The sequence below is a fragment of the Schistocerca americana genome, chromosome 1, assembly GCF_021461395.2.
Source record: "Schistocerca americana isolate TAMUIC-IGC-003095 chromosome 1, iqSchAmer2.1, whole genome shotgun sequence".
NCBI lineage: Eukaryota > Metazoa > Arthropoda > Insecta > Orthoptera > Acrididae > Schistocerca > Schistocerca americana.
In genome coordinates, this window is record NC_060119.1 from 504,289,901 (window position 1) to 504,297,318 (window position 7,418).

Here is a 7,418-nt window from a genome sequence, read left to right on the forward strand (position 1 = left end):
TACAACTAAAGACTCAAGTGCTAACATTACTGCTGTAGATAGGTAATAAGGCTGTTATAGTAGTGCATAAAAATTCTACACTTACTGAAACTCTGGTATACGAATCAAACCCGGTTTTCTTCCTCTTTCTTGCTACAAAATTATCGCTAATTAGAAATTATCACAACAGCACACAACAAACAGCACATCTCACATTAAATTTAACTGCAAGGAAGAACGGATTGATGAACTTGTTGATTTTCGTCGTGTGATTGAAAATAAAAATATTTTTCAATTTCAAATGGTTCAAATGGCTCTGAGCACTATGGAACTTAGCATCTGAGGTCATCAGTCCCCTAGAACTTAGAACTACTTAAACCTAACTAACGTAAGCACATCACACGCATCCATGCCCGAGGCAGGATTCGAACCTGCGACCGTAGCGGTCGCGCGGTTCCAGACTGAAGCACCTAGAACCATTGGGCCACACCGTCCGGCTTTTCAATTTCACTCCTAGCCAATGGTTATGTGTAATTTCATTTGTGTGATTTTGGGGGGTGGGGGGGCAGATCCCCCCCCAGATCCTCCCATTGGCCACGTCCTTGCTCCTGCAAGGCAGTAATGATGATATTACTCGAAAGTGTTACATCAGTACTTGTGCAATGTAGGGCATTATCAATACTGAATTAAGGGCAACGCATGGAGGGGACACCAAGGCGACTGACCTTCTGTGGCACGGAGACACGCCGCAGGATGGTGAAGGCAGCCCGTATCTCCTCTCCAGTTTCTAGTAGCGACGTAACAGTTACCATGGCAACCGAGCTTTCAGAGACGGCCTGGAAAATGTCTGGCCTCCCGGCAATATGCTTCGCACCTCTGTCTGCTTCAGGTTAGCATTAAACTTTCGCACTGTGATTTGCTGTCTAGTGATGGTGGTTTAGAAGAAATTGCTCAAGAAGCTAACGAATTTCGTGCTCACTGAGAGAAGTGCATAGAGTTTTACTGTACAAATAATTATAGCTAAACTACTACCACTTCTAATGCAGAAAAGTGAGGAGGCCCTATCTTTTTTGTCTCCTCTGATCAGCTGCCACAGCATTCCACTTAGTTTTTGTGAGACGTACTGAAGTTGCATGATTCATCTTTGGAACCTTACCCTAGTGTAAAATTGAACACAAAAATAACTAAGCGGTAAAATCCGTGCAATTCGCACGTTTCTTTACTTAGATTTACATACGGAAGTCAACTCTCGGCATTTCCTTTGTCGTGGAGTAATATCATGTGTATCTCATAAATTCCTTTACAAAACTTGGTACAAAACTTGACATAAAATGTAAGTGTGTTTTTTTGTGCTGATTTTATCAAAACTCGTGATGGAGTCATAATATATTGTGTAGTATTAAACTGTCAACTGTAAACATAACCTGTGCTTTTCAGGAACTTGATGTATTGTGTATTGAAGCATTACATTGCCAGCTGTAAACTTAACTGTGCTTTGGTCACAGTATTCTTGTTCACAGTTAACGGTTCCCAAATTTCGTTATACATTTACATGGAAAAGTATATTTTTGAGAAATTTCAGATGCTTGCAAAGATTTTTGTAAATTAGGAGTGTTTTGCATAACTTGTTTCATAATTAATCATTGTTTGTGATTTATGGTTGGGGCTTATTGTAAATAAGAAACATATTGTGTCACATAGTTCGCTCATCTAACAAGAGAGTATATTGCCTGCATTTATGCTAAAATAAAACTACTGTCGAATTTTGCTTGTGACTATAACCTGCAGAAAGTTTCAGAGAAACTCTAAAACTTGTATAAAGTTTTCTGCTGCCATAAAAGATATCTTATGTTTGTCTGTAAATCACTTCGGTTCCAAAAGGCTGCTGGTGATACTTGCCGCGTATCAGATTCATAAGGAGAATCAGTTAGCTTAGTATAAAGTGATTTGTTTTGTGTTCTGTAAAATACTGTACATAGTGTAAGTTATTTATCTACTGTTATGTAAAATATTGCATTAGGCACATCGCAGCCCCACCGTGTTTGCTCTTCTTGGGCAGGGGATGAATTGGTTCCTAATTAGTAACTGCCCTGATTGCTGGCAAGCAGTTAGAAGCTACTGTAAACTGGTGGGTTGGGAGGGCTATCAAGAGTTATGTACTGCAGATACCAAAAGTAACTCAGGCACTGTCCTCACCTGTGTCTCCCGGCAGTAAACACAAAACCCATTGTTATTCATCCAGTTGACTGTGAAAGGCATGTAATTGGTGGCTCTTGGCATTCTGTACAAGGGAGACAGGGATGAGGGAGAACTCAGGATGTTGCAAATATTAGACTGATCTGCAGGTTCAGGGTTCTCTCTTCCACTGAAACCGAAACTTTGCCAATAGGACTCGTTTCATCCGACAGGAAACATGCTATGTCCAGTGTCACAGGCCAGTGAATTCAATACGGTAGGAGTCTATTAATTGTTGGCAGTTAAAATGTATGGTGAATAACGGTACCCCTCAGGGAAACGGCAGAAAAGTACAGGAAGGAACACCAAACGCACTCAATGTGTATCGGTGGAGGCCTCATTCAGCGTGCTGAAGAGGTTATTCTGGCATCCAGCGGGGGAACAGGGTGCAACCAACCGCAGATTGTGGTGCACGTTGCAACAAATGATGCCTGTCTGGGCTCCAAGTCACACTTGGATCATTCTGGAAACTAGCAGAGAAGACTGACAATACCAGCCTTGCACACAGAGTTTCAATGAAGCTCACAATGTGCGGCACTGTCCCCACAACGGGTCATGGCCCTCTGTTTCTGAGTCCAGTGGAAGACTTGAGCCAGAGGCTCCAGAGGTTTTGTGACAAGCTAGGTTGTTACTAAATTGAGAGCAGCAAAGTAAAAGCATATATGCTTAACTCCATTTTCAAATGTTCGTTTGCAAAGAAGAACTAAGGAGTACTGCCCCAGTTTAATTTTTGTACCACTGAAAACGTAAGTGATGTTGAGAAACAGTTGAAATCTTTAAAACTGGACAAAGCAGCAAGACCTGATGGAATCCCAATCAGGTTACCTAGCCAATTTGTTGGTGAGTTAGCCTCTTTGTTGGTCATAATCGATCATAATTTCTTCGATCGGAAAACTTTGCCCAGTACTTGGAAGAAAGCCAGATCGCACCTGACTACTGTCCAGTGTCCTTGACATTCATTTGCTGTAGAATCCTAGAACATATTCTGCACTCAAACATAATGTGGTATCTCAGACAGAACGAGCTCTTCCATGCTAATCACCATGGATTTCGAAAACATGCATCATATGAAACCCAAATCGCAGTTTTCTCCCATGGTATCTTGAGAGCCATGGATCAAGTCAGTCAGATAGACACAGTATTTCTCGATTTCTGGAAAGGCTTTAGCTCAGTACCACACTACTCGAAATATGCATCGAAATATGTGGAAATACACTACTGGCCCTTAAAATTGCTACACCAAGAAAAAATGCATATGATAGACAGGTATTCATTGAACAAATATACTAGAACTGACTTGTGATTACATTTTCACGCAATTTGGGTGCATAGATCCTGAGAAATCAGTACCCAGAACAATCACCTCTGGCCGTAATAACGGCCTTGATATGCCTGGGCATTGAGTCAAACAGAGCTTGGATGGCATGTACAGGTACAGCTGCACATGCAGCTTCAACACGATACCACAGTTCATCAAGAGTAGTGACTAGCGTACTGTGACGAGCCAGTTGGTCGGCCACCATTGGTGAGAGATCTGGTGAATGCGCTCGCAGGGCAGCAGTCGAACATTTTCTGTATCCAGGAAGGCCCGTACAGGACCTGCAACATGTGGTAGTGCACTATCCTACTGAAATGTAGGGTTTCGCAGGGATCGAATGAAGGGTAGAGCCACGGGTCGTAGCACATCTGAAATGTAACGTCCACTGTTAAAAGTGCCGTCAATGCGAACAAGAGGTGACAGAGACGTGTAACCAATGGCATCCCATACCATCACGACGGCTGATACCCCAGTATGGAGATGACGAATACACGCTTCCAATGTGCGTTCACCGCGATGTCGCCAAACACGGATGCGACCATGATGATGCTGTAAACACAACCTGGATTCATCCGAAAAATAACGTTTTGCAATTCGTGCACCCAGGTTCGTCGTTGAGTACACCATCGCAGGCGCTCCTGTATATGATGCAGCGTCAAGGGTAACCGGAGCCATGGTCTCCGAGCTGATAGTCCATGCTGCTGCAAACGTCGTCGAGCAGTTCGTGCATATGGTTGTTGTCTTGCAAACGTCCCCATCTGTTGACTCAGGGATCGAGACGTGGCTGCACGATCCGTTACAGATATGCGGATAAGATGCCGGTCATCTGGACTGCTAGTGATACCAGGCCGTTGGGATCCAGCACGGCGTTCCGTATTACCCTCCTGAATCCACCGATTCCATATTCTGCTTACAGTCATTGGATCTCGACCAACGCGAGCAGCAATGTCGCGATAAGATAAACCGCCATCGTGATAGGCTACAATGCGACCTTTATCAAAGTCGGAAACGTGATAGTATGCATTTCTCCTCCTTACACGAGGCATCAAAACAACGTTTCACCAGGCAACGCCGGTCAACTGCTGTTTGTGTATGAGAAATGGTTCAAAAATGGTTCAGATGGCTCTGAGTACTATGGGACTCAACTGCTGAGGTCATTAGTCCCCTAGAACTTAAAACTAGTTAAACCTAACTAACCTAAGGACATCACAAACATACATGCCCGAGGCAGGATTCGAACCTGCGACCGTAACGGTCTTGCGGTTCCAGACTGCAGCGCCTTTAACCGCACGGCCACTTCGGCCGGCTATGAGAAATGGGTTGGAAACTTTCCACATGTCAGCACGTTGTAGGTGTTGCCACCGGCGCCAACCTTGTGTGAATGCTCTGAAAAGCTAATTATTTGCATATCACAGAATCTTCTTCCTGTCGGTTAAATTTCGCGTCTGTAGCACGTCATATTCGTAGTGTAGCAATTTTAATGGCCAGTAGTGTAATTTCGGTTGTACCGCAGGGTAGTGTGTAGAGTCTCTTTCTGTTCCTGTTGCATGTTATTGGCCTTGCAGACAATATTAATAGTGACTTTGGATTTTTCGCAGATGATGTAATGGTCTACACTGGAATTCAGTCTGATCGAAGCGGCAAAAAGATTCAGTCAGTCTTTGATAGGATTTCAAAGCGGTGCAAAAATTGGCAACTTGTTTTAAAAGTTCATAAATGTAAAACTGTGAACTTCGCAAAATGAAAAAAAAAACATAGTATCCTATGAATATAATGTCAGTGAGTCATAGTTTGAATCAGTAACACTTAGTAGTGACATCAAACTCGACAATAACAAAGGCTCAATAATGGATTAAGCAGGCAGCAGACTTTGGTTTATTGGTTGGAGTTTGTAGTCAGTCTACAAAGGATATTGCTTACAGATTACTCATGTGACCCATGCCTGAATACTACTCAAGTGTGTGGGACTTAGTCTAGCAGGGGATATTGAACATATACAGAGAAGGGCGGCAGTAATGGTCAGAGGTTTGTTTGATCCATGGGAGAGTGTCTCATTGATGTTGTAAAAACTGAACTGGAAAATTCTTGAAGATAGGTAGAAACTATCCTGAGAAAGTCTACTAACATAGTGTAAAGAACCGGCTTAGAATAATGAGTTGAGAATAATGAGTGTAGGAATATACTACAACCTCTTACAATCGCTTTCATAGGGATCATGAAGATAATTTTCGATTAGATATTTCAGAAATTTCTAATTTATTGTCCTGTCTCAGTAGCGCGCTTTTTTTAATTCGATTACGTGTTTCGATCACTATGGATGTTATGGATTCTTACACTGAATTGAAAAAAAATTCAGTATTATAAAAACCTTCTATTAAGATACCATAATGGACGCATAAAACTGTAAAAGTGAGGTAAAATAGTAGATTTTAAACTGAAAATAAAGTATCGAAAACTGAATAAGCAAGTGAAGATATTCAAATTGTGAAACTTTGGATGTATAAAGTCATAAGTTGTCACTATGAGAGTATAAAACAAAATTCTATGAGAAAAATGTTAAAAGTATGGGCTTAGAACAATGGATGTATAAACAATGAAAGACATAAAGATCGTAATATTACAGAAGTGGAATTATGTAGAGGACCTAGAACTGCATGAAGCGTCATTACATATTGTGAGTCAGGTTGTGGAAACATTGAAAGTACAAAGGTGTAAGAAGTATAAATCAGTAAATTTCAAAAGAGAAACCACGGGCAACAACTAAAGTTATAGGGACGGGCGGTGACAGTTTTGGTTACATGCGTTTGCTTGTGCTCGGTGGCGCTGTACGGCGCGCGGTTTTGCAGTGTGCTGGCGCTAGGACGGTGTGTGGGCCGATGCGCTGCCCTGACGCCGTCTCTTCTCGGTGAGTGTGTGACGCTACAATCCGATAGCTGGAGGCAGCCAGCGCGAGGCATCTAGCAGCAAAAAGGTGACGCCAACTGGTAGTATTAACATAAAATAAAGTCGAGGTAGGGGAGCAGGGAATGGAGACAGGCAGTGAGAGCCATCTAGCGCCTTAAAAGAGTAACGGTACTGCTAGCCTTACCTGGGGACAGTACTCCCCCTTTGAAAATGTAAACAGTGTGTAATGAAAATAGATAATAAGTAAATGAGTAAAAATAATAATTAAGCTGTACTGATGAAATAATCCTGGGGAAGGCACCACCACCACACATGCCGACCGTAAGGCCAGGACTTTAATTTTAGGAAATTAGTGTACGCAAACTTAAAAATCTTTGGATGGAGAAGTAATCGAGTGGTCACTGATAAAGTAAATTCAAGATGGGTTACCAGCCGAAAGAGGGTTGTTTGAAAGGTCGGAGAAGGCCAAAGAAATAGGTGATACAGGTCCCCAAATTAGTACGCCCAAGATCAGAAGTACCAATGGAGATGAAACACTCCGACTTCGGAAGTTAGACGAAAGTGAATTCACCCACGAAATAGAAGAGGGAGGTCAAAGAGGGTCGGAAGATCTGCTTATGAGCAAAGACAGTGGTCTGGATACAACGACGGGATCTGATGAGAACGCATGTAGCGATTTAGCGGCAATGATGGAGATGATAACTAAGGGTTTTAAAGTAAATACATCAATGGAGAAAAATGCAAGATAGGTTAAACCAATCAATGGAAGATCAAAATAAATCAGCGCAAGCAGGATTGGATAAATCAATAAAAGAAATTAAAAAACAAGTAAATAAGCAGAATGTTACATTAGGCCAAGCACTAGTGAAATGAATTAATGAGGAAAATAAAAAGTTAGTAGAGGCATTCCGAGCTAAATTCACTGAAGTCGAAAGTAGAGTATCAACTGTGGAAGACAGAATAACTGCTTATGAAGGTGAAA